This window comes from Bubalus bubalis, chromosome X, assembly GCF_019923935.1.
Source record: "Bubalus bubalis isolate 160015118507 breed Murrah chromosome X, NDDB_SH_1, whole genome shotgun sequence".
Taxonomy (NCBI): Eukaryota; Metazoa; Chordata; class Mammalia; order Artiodactyla; family Bovidae; genus Bubalus; species Bubalus bubalis.
The window spans coordinates 113,727,612-113,745,176 of NC_059181.1; the positions used below are offsets into that span (position 1 = coordinate 113,727,612).

Below are 17,565 nucleotides of genomic sequence, written 5' to 3' on the forward strand. Positions count from 1 at the left end.
TAAAATCAGAAGTTTATGAAAAAACTACCATTTACAACAGTATCAAAGTATGAAATACCTAGAGACAAATTTAACAAAATATCTGCAAGACTTAAAGATTCTGAAATCTAACAAACATTGCCAAAAAAATTTTTGTAGCTTTGTTAAGTTGCTTCAGTCATATCTGACTCTTTGTGACCCCATGGACTGCAGCCTGCCAGGCTCCTCTGTCCATGGGATTTCCCAGGCAAGAATACTGGAGTGGGTTGCCATTTCCTTCTCCAGGGGATCTTCCCCACCCAGGGATTGAACCCTCATGTGTCTCTCATATCTCCTGCACTGGCAGGAGAGTTCTTTACCACTAGCGCTACCTGAGAAGTCTTAAAATTAAAGATCTAAACAAATGGAGAGATCCACCATTTTTACAGATTAAAAAATTCAATACTGTTAAAATTTACATCCTCTATTCGATTTCCTATGGTTGCTACAACAAATTGCCATGAACATGATGGTTTAAAACAACACACATTTATTCTCTTATAGTTCTGCAGGCTAAAGGTCCAAAATGGGGTTCACTAGGTTAAAACTAAGGAGTCAGCAGAGCCATGCGCCCTCCAGAGACTAGGAGAGAATCCATTCCTTGCCTTTTCAAGTTTCTAGAGCTGCATTCCCTGTACTCCTTTGAGCTCCTTCCTCCATTATTAATATCAGAAGGGCAGCATCTTCAAATCTCTTTCTCTGCTTCAATCACATTGTCTTCTCTTTATAGTATCTCCTCTGCCTCCTTCTTATATGGAAACCCATGAATGTATTTAGAGCCCACCTGGATAAACCAGGATATTCTCCCATCTCAAGATCTGTAATTTAATCATATCTTTTGCCATATAAGGTAATATTCACCTTTTCGCCAGAGAAGGTAATATACACAGGTTCCATGGATTAGTAAGTAGATATCTTTGAGGGACATTGTTTAGCCTACCATACTCATCACGTTATTCTGAAGAGTCAATGCAAGTAGTCCCATTTGCTATTTATGCTTTTGTTTCTTCTGCCTGAGGAGACATATTAAAAAAATATTGCTAAGACTGATGTCAAAGAGCATACTGCCTATGTTTTCTTTGAGGAGTTTTATGGTTTTGGGTATTATATTTAAGTTGTTAATCCAAATTGAGTTCATTTCGGTATATGGTATTAGGAAGTAGTCTAGTTTGATAATATCTGACATCTGTCAGAAAGACTATTATCAAAAGGACAACAGATAATAAGTGTTGGTGAGGATGTAGAGAAAAAGGAATTAACATGCAATGTTGGCAAGAATGTAAACTGATGCAGCCACTATGAAAAATGGTATGGAGGTTCCTTAAAAACTTAAAAATAGAACTATCATGTGCTCCAGCAATTTGACTCCTGGGGATTTATCTGAAGAAAAAAACACTAATTCGAAAAGATATATGTAACCCTATGTTTACTGCAACTTTATTTACAATAGCTAAAATACACCTAAGTGGCAACCTAAGTGCCATGAAGAGATGACTGTTTAAAGAACATGTGGGGAGTGTGTGTGTGTGATGGAATATTACTCAGCCACAAAAAATAATGAAATCTTGTCATTTGTGACAACTTAGATGAACCTACAGGGCAGTGTACTAGTAAAATAAGTTAGAGAAAGACAAATACAATATAACTGCATTTATATGTAGACTCTAGAAAAAGAAATAAACAAAACAGAAACAGAGTAATGGGTACAGAGAATAAACAGGTGGTTGCCAGAGGTGGTGGGAGGAGGGGAGGAGAGAACTAGGTAAGGGAGATTCAGAATTAGAACCTCCAGCCACAAAATAAAGAAGCTATGGGTATGAAATATACAGTGTGGGGAATATAGTCCCCTTTTAGTGCTAAACAAAAGTAATATAGTATCTTTGAATAGTGACAGATGGTAACTAGACACTGTGGTGACCATTTAAAAATGTATAGAAATATCAAATCACTATGTTGTACAACAGGAACTATTTAATAACGTAATGTTGTGGGTGAATTATATCTCAAAAACAAACACACCTATAGAAAAAGATGTTAGATGCGTGGTTACTGGAGGTTAGGGTGGGGCAAGGGGGAGTTGGATGAAGGTAGTCAAAACGTAGAAAGTTCCTTTATAAGTATTAGAGAGGAATTTTACAACATGATAAATGTAATTAACACTGTGGTATGTTATATATGAAAGTTGTTGAGAGTAAACCCTGAGAGTTCTCATCACAATGAAAAATATTTTTTTCTTTTATTTTTGTATATGAGATGATTAATGTTCACTAAACTTACTGTGGTAATAATTTCATGAGGTATGTAAGTCAAATGATTATGCTGTACACCCTAAACTTACACAGTGCTGTATGTCACCTATGTTTCAATAAAACTGCAAGAAAAAAATACATGCAATATCTAAAAAGGGCAATAAAGCAAAGCACAATAAAACAAGGTATGCCTGTATGCATTTAAGGTTCCACCATGTCTTTTCAAGGCTTGATAGCTCATTTCTTTTTAGTGCTAAACAATAGTCCATTGGATGCACCAGTTTATTTATACACACACCCATCGAGGGACATCTTGGTTGCTTCCAAGTTTTGGCAATTATGATTAAAGCTGCTATAAATATACAGGGAAAAAAAAGGTTCGATGCAATCCCAATGAAAATCCAATCAGCCTCTTCTGGAGAAATTAACATACTAATTCTAAAAATTATATGAAAATGCAAAAGACTTCAAAGGGGCAGAACAATTATGAGAGAGAACAAAGTTGGAGAAACTATACTATGTGCTTATACTGCATGCTTTCATGACTTAACTATAGAGCTACAGTAATCAAGAAAATGCAGTATTAGCATCAGGAGAGACACAGAGAATAGAATAGAGTCCAAAAACATACCCATACATACATGGTCAAAGATGCCAAGGCAATTCAGTAGAGAAAGAACTGGGCTTCCATAAATGGTGTTGAAACAACTGGATAGATAGGAATAATGAACCTAGACTCAACCTCACAGCATATGACAACTGTTGCTAAGGACATGGAGCAAATGGAACCCTCATATATTGCTAGCAGGAGTGCAAAACAGTGCAGGCACTTTAGAAAACACTTTAGTAGTTTCTCATAAAGTTAAGTATACAGTTACTTTACAGCCCAGCAATCCCATACCTAGGTATTTACTTAAGAAAAAGGAAAATATATGTCCACAAAAAGACTCGTATTCAACTGCTCAAAGCAGCTTTATTTATCATAGCCACTGGAAACAATCCAAATGTCCAAAAACTGGTGAATGGCTAAACCAACTGTGATATGTCTATTCAAATGGAATACTACTAATCAGTAAAAAAAAACAAACAACACGGATAACCTCAAATGCACTATGCTAAGTAAAATAACTCAGACTGAAAACACAATACGCTGTATGACTTCATTTTTCGACATTGTGGAAAAAACAAAAGTATAGGGACAGAAAATAGATCAGTGTATTTGCCTGTGGCTGTGCTGGGGGAAAGGGTGACTACAAAAGAACACAAGGGAAGTTTCTGCAGTAACGGAACTTTTCTATATTTCTGTCTTTAGGTGGTGCTTACACAAATGAATGGGTTTATTACAACTCATAGGATTGAGCACTAAAAATGATAAAACTTACTGCATGCAAAATATACTTCAATAATGTTGGCCTATCTACAATAATATTAATCTATCTACACATCAATGCCTATTTATGAAAAGTCAGGCAATCTCACTTAAGCCTCACAGCAACGCTGTGAAGGAGGCACTTTCACTATTCCCATTGTACAGATTGGAAATGAAGGCTTAGATGTTAAATTTAACTTATCCAAGCAGATAGTAGCTCACAGGGCTGAGATTAAAATGAAGAACTATTTGACTCCAAAGTTCTTCTAATTGAGTACTATTCAATACTCACTTCACACTAATTATTCAACACTCTTGGAAAAGCATCAAGATAAATGCATGCTAATACAGAACGGACCTCGCAGAAGCATAGCCCAGAGGAGCTACCCCACGCCTGAGGCCAGGGGCGGCGGCTGGGAGGAGCTACCCCACTTCCAAGGAGTGGCGGCTGCGCAGTGCGCAGGAGGGCCCAGAGGAGCTACTCCATGTTCAAGGTCAGGAGGGGTGGCGGTGAGGAGATACCCCTCGTCCAAAGTAAGAGAAACCCAAGTAAGATGGTAGGTGTTGCAAGAGGGCATCAGAGGGAAGACACACTGAAACCATAATCACAGAAAACTAGTCAATCTAATCACATGGACCACAGCCTTGTCTAACTCAATGAAACTAAGCCATGCCCTGTGGGGCCACCCAAGATGGGCGGGTCATGGTGGAGAGGTCTGACAGAATGTGGTCCACTGGAGAAGGGAATGGCAAACCACTTCAGTTTTCTTGCCTTGAGAACCCCATGAACAGTATGAAAAGGCAAAATGATAGGATACAGAAAAAGGAACTCCCCCAGTCGGTAAGTGCCCAATATGCTACTGGAGATCAGTGGAGAAATAACTCCAGAAAGAATGAAGGAATGGAGCCAAAGCAAAAACAATACACAGTTGTGGTTGTGACTGGTGATAGAAGCAAGGTCCGATGCTGTAAAGAGCAATATTGCATAGGAACCTGGAATGTTAGGTCCATGAATTAAGGCAAATTGGAAGTGGTCAAACAGAAGATGGCAAGAGTGAATGTCAACATTCTAGGAATCAGCAAACTAAAATGGACTGGAATGGGTGAATTTAACTCAGATGACCACTGTATCTACTACTGTGGGCAGGAATCCCTCAGAAAAAATGGAGTAGCCATCATGGTCAACAAAAGAGTCCAAAATGCAGTACTTGGATGCAATCTCAAAAATGACAGAATGATCTCTGTTCGTTTCCAAGGCAAACCATTTAATATCACAGCAATCCAAGTCTATGCCCCAACCAGTAACACTGAAGAAGCTGAAGTTGAACGGTTCTATGAAGACCTACAAGACCTTTTAGAACTAACACCCAAAAAAGATGTCCTTTTCATTATAGGGGACTGAAATGCAAAAGTAGGAAGTCAAGAAACACCTGGAGTAACAGGCAAATTTGGCCTTGGAATATGGAATGAAGCAGGGCAAAGGCTAATAGAGTTTTGCCAAGAGAACGTGCTGGTCATAGCAAACACCCTCTTCCAACAACACAAGAGAAGATGCCACACATGGACATCACCAGATGGTCAACACCAAAATCAGACTGATTATATTCTTTGCAGCCAAAGATGGAGAAGCTCTATACAGTCAACAAAAACAAGACCAGGAGCTGACTGTGGCTCAGATCATGAACTCCTTACTGCCAAATTCAGACTTAAATTGAATAAAGTAGGGAAAAGCACTAGACCATTTAGGTATGACCTAAATCAAATCCCTTATGATTATACACTGGAAGTGAGAAATTGATTTAAGGGACTAGATCTGATAGATAGAGTGCCTGATGAACTATGGAGAGAGGTTCATGACATTGTACAGGAGACAGGGATCAAGACCATCCCCATGGGAAAAAAATGCAAAAAAGCAAAATGTCTGTCTGAGGAGGCCTTATGAATAGCTGTGAAAAGAAGAAAAGTGAAAAGCAAAGGAGAAAAGGAAAGATATAAGCATCTGAATGCAGAGTTCCAAAGAATAGCAAGGAGAGATAAGAAAGCCTTCCTCAGCGATCAATGCAAAGAAATAGAGGAAACCAACAGAATGGGAAAGACTAGAGATCTCTTCAAGAAAATTAGAGATACCAAGGAAATATTTCATGCAAAGATGGGCTCAATAAAGAGCAGAAATGGTATGGACCTAAGAGAAGCAGAAGATATTAAGAAGAGGTGGCAAGAATACACAGAAGAACTGTACAAAAAAGATCTTCACAACTAAGATAATCATGATGGTGTGATCAGTCACCTAGAGCCAGACATCCTGGAATGGGAAGTCAAGTGGGCCTCAGGAAGCATCACTACAAACAAAGCTAGTGGAGGTGATGGAATTCCAGTTGAGCTATTTCAAATCCTAAAAGATGATGCTGTGAAAGTGCTGCACTCAGTATGCCAGCAAATTTGGAAAACTCAGAAGTGGCCACAGGAATTGAAAAGGTCAGTTTTCATTCCAATCCCAAAGAAAGGCAATGCCAAAGAATGCTCAAACTACCGCACAATTGCACTCATCTCACACGCTAGGAAAGTAATGCTCAAAATTCTTCAAGCCAGGCTTCAGCAATACATGAACCATGAACTTCCTAATGTTCAAGCTGGTTTCAGAAAAGGCAGAGGAACCAGAGATCAAATTGCCAACATCCGCTGGATCATCAAAAAAGCAAGAGAGTTCCATAAAAACATCTACTTCTGCATTATTGACTATGCCAAAGCCTTTGACCATGTGGATCATAACAAACTGTGGAAAATTCTGAAAGAGATGGGAATACCAGACCACCTGATCTGCCTCTTGAGAAATTTGTATGCAGGTCAGAAAGCAACAGTTAGAACAGGACATGGAACAACAGACTGGTTCCAAATAGGAAAAGGAGTTCGTCAAGGCTGTATATTGTCACCCTGCTTATTTAACTTATATGCAGAATACATCATGAGAAACGCTGGACTGGAAGAAACACAAACTGGAATCAAGATTGCCAGGAGAAATATCAATAACCTCAGATATGCAGATACCACCACCCTTATGGCAGAAAGTGAAGAGGAACTCAAAAGCCTCTTGATGAAAGTGAAAGAGGAGAGTGAAAAAGTTGGCTTAAAGCTCAACATTCAGAAAACGAAGATCATGGCATCCGGTCCCACCACTTCATGGGAAATAGATGGGGAAACAGTGGAAACACTGTCAGACTTTATTTTTCTGGGCTCCAAAATCACTACAGATGGTGACTGCAGCCATGAAATTAAAAGACGCTTACTCCTTGGAAGGAAAGTTATGACCAACCTAGATAGCATATTGAAAAGCAGAGATATTACTTTGCCAACAAAGGTTCGTCTAGTCAAGGCTATGGTTTTTCCTGTGATCATGTATGGATGTGAGAGCTGGACTGTGAAAAAGGCTGAGCGCTGAAGAATTGATGCTTTTGAACTGTGGTGTTGGAGAAGACTCTTGAGAGTCCCTTGGACTGCAAGGAGATCCAACCAGTCCATTCTGAAGGAGATCAGCCCTGGGATTTCTTTGGAAGGAATGATGCTAAAGCTGAAACTCCATGCAAAGAGTTGACTCATTGGAAAAGACCCTGATGCTGGGAGATATTGGGGGCAGGAGGAGAAGGGGACGACAGAGGATGAGATGGCTGGATGGCATCACTGACTCAATGGACGTGAGTCTGAGTGAACTCCGGGAGTTGGTGATGGACAGGGAGGCCTGGCATGCTGCGATTCATGGGGTTGCAAAGAGTCGGACATGACTGACTGACTGAACTGAACTGAACTGAAATGCATGATGGTGATTAACCACGATCTCCAGTAGAGAGAATTAAGGACAGTCTTTTCACTCTTGCTATGACTGCCGATTTTTCGGCAAGGTATTGATACATACCTTTTTGCCTTTTCATACTGTGATTACAGCAGATGGTGACTGCAGCCATGAAATTAAAAGGCACTTCCTCCTTGGAAGAAAAGCTATGACCAACCTGGACAGCATATTAAAAAGCAGAGACATTACTTTACCAACAAACGTCTGTCTAGTCAAAGCTATGGGTTTTCCAGTAGTCATGTATGGATGTGAGAGTTGGACTATAAAGAAAGCTGAGCACCAAAGAATTGATGCTTTTGAACTGTGGTGGTGGAGAAGACTTGAGATTCCCCTGGACTGCAAGGAGATCCAACCAGTCAATCCTAAAGGAAATCAGTCCTGAATAGTCATTGAAAGGACTGATGCTAAAGCTGAAACTCCAATACTTTGGCCATCTGATGTGTAGAACTGACTCACTGGAAAAGACCCTGATGCTGGGAACAATTGAAGGCAGGAGGAGAAGAGGACGACAGAGGATGAGATAGTTGCACAGGATCACCAATGCAATGGACACGAGTTTGAGTAGGCTCTAAGAGTTGGTGATGGACAGGGAAGCCTGGTGTGCTACAGTCCATGGGGTCACACAGAGTTGGACATGACTGAGCAACTGAACTGAACTGATTGATACATACATGCACTACTCTTGTATTATGAGAAACAACATAAGAAATTTCAATTGGAAAAAAAGGGGGGAGATTTCAAGATGATATGACCCACAACTAGAGGAAAATAATAGAATGGGAAAGACTAGACAGCTCTTCAAGAAAATTAGAGATACCAAGGGAACATTTCATGCAAAGATGGGCACAACAAAGGACAGAAACAGTATGGGTCTAACAGAAGCAGAAGAGATTAAGAAGAGGTGGCAAGAATACATAGAAGAACTATACAAAAAAGATCTTAATGACCCGGATAACCACAATGGTGTGATCACTCACCTAGAGTCGGACATCCTGGACTGCAAAGTCAAGAGGGCCTTAGGAAACATCACTATGAACAAAGCTAGTGGAGGTGATGGAATTCAATCTGAGCTATTTCAAATCCCAAAAGACGATGCTGTGAAAGTGCTGCACTCAATATGCCAGCAAATTTGGAAAACTCAGCAGTGGTCACAGGACTGGAAAAGGTCAGTTTTCATTCCAATCGCAAAGAATGGAATGCCAAAGAATATTCAAAATGCCGCACAGTTGCACTCATTTCACACGCTAGCAAGGTCATGCTCAAAATCCTCCAACCTTGGCTTTGACAGTATGTGAACTGAGATCTTCCAGACGTACAAGCTGGATTTAGAAAAGGCAGAGGAACCAGAGATCAAATTGGCAATATTCGCTGGATCATAGAAAAAGCAAGAGAATTCCGGAAAAACATCTACTTCTGCTCCATTGACTATGATAAAGCCTTTGACTGTGTGGATCACAACAAACTGTGGAAAATTCTTAAAGAGATGGGAATACCAAACCACCCTACCTGCCTCCTGAGAAACCTGTATGCAGGTCAAGAAGCAACAGTTAGATCTGGACATGGATCAATGGACTGGTTCCAAAGTGGGAAAGGAGTATGTCAAGGCTGTATATTGTCACCCTGGTTATTTAACTTATATGCAGAGTACATCATGGGAAATGCCGGTCTGGTTGAAGCTCAAGGTGTATTCAAGATTGCCAGGAGAAATATCAATAACCTCAGATATGCAGATGACACCACCCCAATGGCATAAAGCAAAGAGGAACAAAAGAGCCTCTTGATGAAGGTGAAAAAGGAGAGTGAAAAAGCTGGCTTAAAACTCAACATTCAAAAAACTAGTATCATAGCATCTGGTCCCATCACTTCATGGCAAAATCACTGCAGACAGTGACTACAGATATGAAATTAAAAGATGCTTGCTCCTTGAAAGAAAGCTATGACCAACCTCAAAAGTGTATTAAACAGCAGAGACATTATTGATAAAGGTCTATTATAATCAAAGCTATGGTTTTTCAGGTAGTCATGTATGGATGTGACAGTTGGACCATAAAGAAGGCTGAACACTGAAGAATTCATACTTTTGAACTGTGGTGTTTGAGAAGACTCTTGAGAGTCCCTTGGACTGCAAGGAGATCAAACCAGTCAATTGTAAAGGAAATCAACCCTGAATACTCCTTGTAAGGACTGATACTGAAGCTGAAGCTCCAATACTTTGGCCACATGATGTGAAGAACTGACTCCTTGGAAAAGACCCTGATGCTGGGAACGATTGAAGGCAGGAGAAGAAGGGGACAACAGAGGATGAGATGGTTGGATGGCAACACCGACTCAATGGACATGACTTTGAGCAAGCTCTGGGAGATACTGAAGGACAGGGAAGCCTGGCATGCTGCAGTCCATGAGGTGGCAAAGAGTCAGACATGACTGAGCGACTGAATAACAACAACAAGGACCCACAAAATTTAGCTCAGAAGCTAACCTCCAAGAGTATAAACAACAGTGGGAGGACAATCAAATTTGGAGAGGTTTCTAACTAGAGTGTCTATACAGCCTTTTCTTAGAATATTACTAATACTTTCATAGCATTCTCTGCTACAAAACCAGGGTAATATGTACCTCATAAGGTGGCTGTGAATATAATATAATTAATATGAAAAGTGCTTTGTGTAAAGCATTAAATTGATGGTTCTCAAAATTTTTTGTATCAAGAATCTTTTACACTCTTAAAAGTGACTGAGGGCTCTAAAGAGCTTTGTTTATATAGGTTATATGTTTGCTATTGCTATTTACTATATCAGATTTTAAAACATTATTCAAAATATTTATTACTTCATAAAATTAAAAATAATAAACATATTAACATAAACAACATAATTTTAATGAAAACTTTTTCAAGACTATATTTAGGGTTTTGCAATTTTTTAAAATGCCTGACTTGACTGTGTGTCTATGGAATATATAAAAGCATAATGAGAAGTCCCTCAAAAGAAACACACTAGCACAGGCAGATGTGGACATGCGAGTCAAGAACACACAGGAGTAGGACCAGATTAGAGTCTGAGCTTCCCCTGCAACAGGTGAAGAGACCAGCCCAGTACTGGAGGGCATCCTGGGGTGGACGGTGACTCACAGCGAGGTAAAAGACATTGACAACTGAGATCAAAGAAAAACATTATTCTTATATTTTTACTTGTTCTGTAGTTGCTTCTGGATTTTTTCTTTTTTCCTTTTTTTCCCCTCTGTTGCTGTAGTTGTTGATTTTAATAGTACTATTAAATCTATTTACACTTTTGAGAATATTTTTGCTAATCATACCTTTTATTTCCTTTAAATACATCTGCATCTATGATGGTCTCTTACGATTTTGAGGGTTTTTTTCTTTTTTAATTTTTTAAAATTTATTATTTTTCTACATATATTCTTTTGTTCCTTTTCTAATTCTTTTCCTGTCGTATTTATTCTTTAATATATACAAATCTCCTTTATCTACCTCTAACTTTGCTTTTCTATTCTTTCTTTCTTTTCTTTTTCTCACCATGTTTATCAGTCTGTTTTGCTTTCATTGCTTTATTCCCCAGTTGGCATATTGCTTTGGCTTTGTTTTCCAGCTTATGCTCTAATTAGTTTTGTTTTCACCTGTTGGATATCATTTTTACTTTCCTTTGCTCACCAGGTCAATCTCTTCTACTTTCTTTTCTTTTTTTTTTTGGACTGTTTTGGTTTTGTTTATATCTGTATATGTGTGTGTATATATATTCCATTATTTTTGTTAGTATTTGTCTGATTTTGTATTTGCCAATTGTCTGGGGTTTGCATTTTGTTTCTTGTTTTAATCCCCTTTAATGCCATAACAAACCACCTGTGGAATCTCTGTTCACTGGCCAGAGATCAGGCCCTGAGCTTTTGGAGTGTGAGCACTGACAAGACTCTAGACTACCAGAAAACTTCTAACCCAGGGAGTATTAATTAGTAAGAACTCCCACAAAGGCCTCCACCTGTATACAAGAACTGGCAGTACCCAACTACCGGCAGAATGCAATACAGGACGACTCATCCAAACAACAAACAAGACAAAAACACAAACCCAATCACCAGCAAACAGGATTACCACCTCATACAGCCCTGACCACCAGAGGAAAAAAAAACAAAACTTACCTTCTCCCACCAGAGCACAAGCATAAGTCACACCCAACAGAAGCCTACACAAACCACTGAATCAACCTTACCCACCAAGGACAGAAACCAAGAGGAAGGAGGAATTCGACCTCAAAATCTGAGAAAAGGAGATCTCAAACACAATACATTAAAAAAAGAAAAAAGAAAAGGCGGAGAAGTATGGTGCAAATGAAGGAACAAACTAGAAACAGACAAGACCAACTAAACAAAGAGTAAATAGGCAAACTACCTGAAAAAGAATTCAGAATAATGATAGCAAAGACATTCCAAAACCTTGAAAATAGAACGGAGAAAATGCAAGAAGTGATCAACATGAATAAACAATTGCCAAGGACATAGAAGAAATAAAGATTAAGCAAACAGTGATGAATAACTCAATTATTGAAATTAAAAATACTCTGGAAGGAACCAATACATTAATGGAAGCAGAAGAATGGATAAGTGAGCTAGAACATAGAATGATGGAAACAACTGCTGAAGAGCAGAATAATGGAAAAAAAATGAAAAGAATTGAGGATAGCCTCAGAGTTCTCTGGGACAACATTAAATGCAAGAACTTTCAACAGTCAAGTGGGCCTTAGAGAAGCATCACTACTAACAAAGCTAGTGCAGGTGATGGAATTCCAGCTGAGCTATTTCAAACCCTAAAAGATGATGCTGTGAAAAGTGCTGCACTCAATATGCCAGCAAATTTGGAAAACTCAGCAGTGGCCACAGGAGTGCAAAAAGTCAGTTTCATTCCAATCCCAAAGAAAGGCAATGCCAAAGAATGTTCAAACTACTGCACAATTGCACTCATCTAACACGCTCACAAGGTAACGCTCAAAATTCTCCAACCTAGGCTTCAACAGTATGTGAACTGAGAACTTCTAGACATACAAGCTGGATTTAGAAAAGGCAGAGGAAGCAGAGATCAAATTGCCAACATCCGTTGGCTCATAGAAAAAGCAAAAGAATTCCAAAAAAACCCATCTGCTTTATTGACTAAACTAAAGCCTTTGTGTGGATCACAACAAACTGTGGAAAATTCTCAAATAGATGGGAATACCAGACCACCTTACTTGCCTCCTGAGAAACCTGTATGCAGGTCAAGAAACAACAGTTACATCCAAACATGGAAAAATGGACTGGTTCCAAACTAGGAAAGGAGTGTGTCAAGGATGTATACTGTCACCCTGCTTATTTAACTTATATGCAGAGTACATTGTGAGAAATGCTGGGCTGGGTGAAGCACAAGCTGGAATCAAGATTGCCGGGAGAAATATCAATAACCTGAGATATGCAGATGACACCACCCTTATGGCAGAAAATGAAGAAGAACTAAAGAGCCTCTTGATAAAGTGAAAGAGGAGAGTGAAAAAGTTGGCTTAAAATTCAACATTTACAAAATTAAGATTATGGCATCCAGTCCCAGTACTTCATGGCAAATAGATGGGGAAACAATGGAAACAGTGACAGACTATTTTCTTGGGCTCCAGAATCACTGCAGATGGTGACTGCAGCCATGAAATTAAAAGACACTTGCGCCCTGGAAGAAAAGCTATGACAAACCTAGACAGCATATTAAAAAGCAGAGACATTACTTTGCCGACAATGATCTGTATAGTCAAATCTATGGTTTTTCCAGTAGTTATGTATGGATGTTAGAGTTGGACCATAAAGAAGGATGAGTGCTGAAGAATTGATGCTTTTGAACTGTGGTGTTGGAGAAGACTCTTGAGCCTGCAAAGAGATCAAACCAGTCAATCCAAAGGAAATCAATCCTGAATATTCATTGGAAGTACTGAGGCTGAAGCTCCAATACTTTGGCCACCTGATGTGAAGAGCTGACTCATTGGAAAAGACCCTGATGCTGGGAAAGATTGAAGGCAGGAGAAGAAGGCGATGACAGAGCATGAGATGGTTGGATGGCATCACTGACTCAATGGACATGAATTTGAGCAAGCTCAGGGAGATGGTGAAGGACAGGGAAGCCTGGCATGTTGCAGTCTACGGGGTGGCAAAGAGTCAGCTATGACTGAGCAACTGAACAACAAGACCAAGGGAATAAGATAGATAGCCCAGAGATAAACCCACACATCTATGGGTAGCTTAGTTTTGACAAAGAAGGCAGGAATATACAATGGAGCAAAGATAGTCTCTTCAATAAGTGGTGCTGGTAAAACTGGACAGCTACATGTAAAAGAATGAAATTATAACCCTTCCTAACACCATCCACAAAGATAACCTCAAAATGAATTAAAGACCTAAATGTAAGACCAGAAACTATAAAACTCCTAAAGGAAACATAGGCAGAAAACTCTATGACATAAATCACAACAAGATCCTCTATGACCCACCTCCTAGAATAATGGAAATAAAACAAAAATAAACAAGTGGGACCTCATTAAACTTAAAAGCTTTTGCAAAGCAAAGGAAACTATAAACAAGGTGAAAAGTCAACCCTCAGAATGGGAAAAAATAATAGCAAATGAAACAACTAACAAAGGATTAATTTTAAAATATATAAGTAGTTCATACAAGTCAACACCAGGAAAAACAAACCCAATCCAAAAAATGGGCAAAAAAACCTAAACAGACATTTCTCCAAAGAAGACATACAGATGGCTAATAAACACATGAAATGCTGCTCAACATTGCTCATTATTAGAGAAATGCAAGTAAAAACTACAATGAGACATTACCTCACACTGGTCAGAATGACCATCATAAAAAAATCTACAAACAATAAATGCTGGAGAGGGTGTGGAGAAAAGGGAACCCTCTTGCACTATTGGTGGAAATGCAAATAGATACAGCCACTATGGAGAATAGTATGGAGATTCCTTAAAAAACTAGGAATAAAACCACCATGACCCAGCAATCCCACTACTGGGCATATACCCTGAGGAAACCAAAACTGAAAAAGACATGCGTAACCCAATGTTCACTGCAGCTCTAGTTACAATAGCTAGGACATGGAAGCAACCTAGACGTCCATCAACAGACGAAAGGATAAAGAAGTTGTTGTACACATATAAAATGGAATATTTATTCAGCCATAAAAAGGACCACATTTGAGTCAGTCCTAATGAGGTGGATGAATCTAGAGCCTATCATACAGAATGAAGTAAGTCAGAAAGAGAAAAACATATACCATGGCACCCCACTCCAGTACTCTTGCCTGGAAAATCCCATGGACGGAGGAGCCTGGTGCGCTGCAGTCCATGGGGTCGCGAGGAGTCGGACACGACTGAGCGACTTCACTTTCACTTTTCACTTTCATGCATTGGAGGAAGAAATGGCAACCCACTCCAGTGTTCTTGCCTGGAGAATCCCAGGGACGGGGGAGCCTGGTGGGCTGCCGTCTTTGGGGTGGCACAGAGTCAGACACGACTGAGCGACTTCACTTTCACTTTTCACTTTCATGCATTGGAGGAGGAAATGGCAACCCACTCCAGTGTTCTTGCCTGGAGAATCCCAGGGACGGGGGAGCCTGGTGGGCTGCCGTCTTTGGGGTGGCACAGAGTCAGACACGACTGAAGCGACTTAGCAGCAGCAGCAGCAGCAACACATATATATGGAATCTAGAAAGATGGTATTGATGAACCTATTTGCAGATCAGCTATGGAGACACAGACATTGAGAACAGACTTACGGACACACCTGGGTTGGGGAAGGAGAGTGGGAGGTATGGAGAGAGTAACATGGAAACATATATTATCATATGTACATAGATAGCCAATGGGAATTTGCTGTATGACTCAGGGAACTCCAACCAGGGCTGGATAACAACCTAGAGCAGGGGGATGGGGAGGGAGGTGGGAAGGATGTTCAAGTGGGAGTGGACATGGGTAAGCCTATGGTTGATTCATGTTTCTCTTTGGTAAAAACCAATGCAATACTGTAAAGCAATTATCCTTCAAATAAATTTTTTTTAAAAATCAGAAAAAAATAAAATGTTTGGCTTCATAGCAGATACCTAGATTATAATATTTATGTCTGCATTCATTCTGTTGACGTTGTCTGGGTTCAAGCATGTGAAGAAGAGCTGATGTCACAGAGATATGTCATCAGAAAAAAATTTAGTATTTTAATTGGTCTTTGAGACAATGGTGGATATTTTTCTTCAATAGGACACCAAAACTCAGTAAGTGGTGGTTCCTTGATGTGGAGTCTGAAACACCATCAATGAACTTTTTTTCTTGACCATGCTGCAAGGCTTACAAGATCTTAGTTCCCCGACTAGGATCTGAACCCGTGCCCTTGGCAATGAAACACCGAGTCCTAACCACAAGGGAATTCCTTCAGTGAACTTTTTATAGTCTGCTATATTAAAATACACTGGTCTCTCTTGCACTTTGAATGAATCTTTTATCCTTGCATGATTTTAACTCCATATAGGTCAACCAGAAAATATTAGTGCACTGAGTAATGAAGATCTTTAAATGCTGACACATTTCACTATATTATAGCAACAAAAAAAAGCACATTAGTTGTTATCACAACCTATTTTATCAGAAGGGCTTCCTTGGTGGCTCAGATGGTAAAGAATCTGCCTGCAATGCAGGAGACTGGGGTTCGATCCCAGGGTCGGGAAGATCCACTGGAGAAGGAAATGGCAACCCACTCCAGTATTCTTGCCTAGAGAATTCCATGGACTATAGTCCATGGGGTCACAAAGAGTTGGACACGACTGAGCAACTTTCACTTTCACTTTTCCTGGCACCAGCTTGATTTGTGCTCAGGTGCCAGCAGTTTACTCACCAGAGTGAAAGGGCAACCCAGCGAAAGATGTCTTCATATTATTATGAAAATAGTTCTGACCTCGCAGATCCCTGGAAAGTTTCTCAAGGCCCTAAGGGGGTCTGTGAAAAACAGTTTGATAACTCCTGCACTAAATATATGTTAGTTATCATTATTCATGCTCAGAAACAAGGAGAGGCCTTTACAAGCCGCCACCCAGGGAGAGCGCTACAAGTGCAAGATGCCAAGAGAAGAATGATGTTCCTAGACTTCAGAAAAGAAAAGGGTTTGAGGGGGATTCAAGAGCTAGTAGAAATGGAGTGATCACCAGAAACACAAAGTTAGCAGGTGAGAGAACTTTTTCTCTCTGATAGCACAGGGGGATATCACACAATCTAGAAAATCAGAACCAATTTGTCAACCAACGCCCTCAGCTACATATATCATCACCAGAAACAATGGACTGGAAAACAGAAAGGATTTTTAAAAGAAAAAAGTGGATTAGAACATTAACAAATGCAAGGACAATGACAAACACAAGGTTCTTAGGTAAATTAGATAATACGTGGAGGCAAAAATTTTCCAAAGGAGTTTCAGACTATAAACCAAAAAATAAATGAGGTGAGGGAGAGTAAACACATCATCTTCCCTAAAAGAGTTCTATTACTTAATAGAAGAAAGAGTAGTGGAAATAATGAAAATTAAAATGTTGGAAAAGTATTTAATAATTTTTGACATAATTTAAGGGATATTAGACTTCCCTGGTGGCTCAGATGGTAAAGCGTCTGCCTATAATGCAGGAGACCCAGGTTCGATCCCTGGGTTGGGAAGATCCTCTGGAGAAGGAAATGGCAACCCACTCCAGTACTCTTGCCTGGAAAATCGCATGGACAGAGGAGCCTGGCGAGCTACAGTCCATGGGGTTGCAAAGAGTCGGACACAACTGAGGGACTTCACTTTCACTTTTCAAAGGGATATTAAGAGCTCTGGGTCTATTACATGAAAAATTAAAAATATAAAGGAAACAAGGTGACCTTACAAGAGGACAAATAATAATTTATAATAACAAACAATAACAAAATATAACTTCTTCAAATAGTGTTGTTAGAAAAATCTAAAGAGGATGAAGTGTTGTGGTATCGGTTTTCTATTGTAGCCATACAAAATTAGCACCAATTTAGTGG

At 39.6% G+C, this 17,565-nt stretch overlaps 1 protein-coding gene and 1 non-coding gene across 3 annotated transcripts in view; one reads left to right on the plus strand and one right to left on the minus strand.

Annotated features, from left to right (window-relative positions):
* TMEM185A (transmembrane protein 185A) overlaps positions 1 to 17,565 on the minus strand; it is a 44,224-nt gene that overhangs the window by 18,515 nt on the left and 8,144 nt on the right. The window lies entirely within an intron of this gene.
* On the plus strand, positions 17,140 to 17,211 carry TRNAY-AUA. Its single transcript has one exon. It is a non-coding gene; the product is annotated as a tRNA-Tyr (tRNA).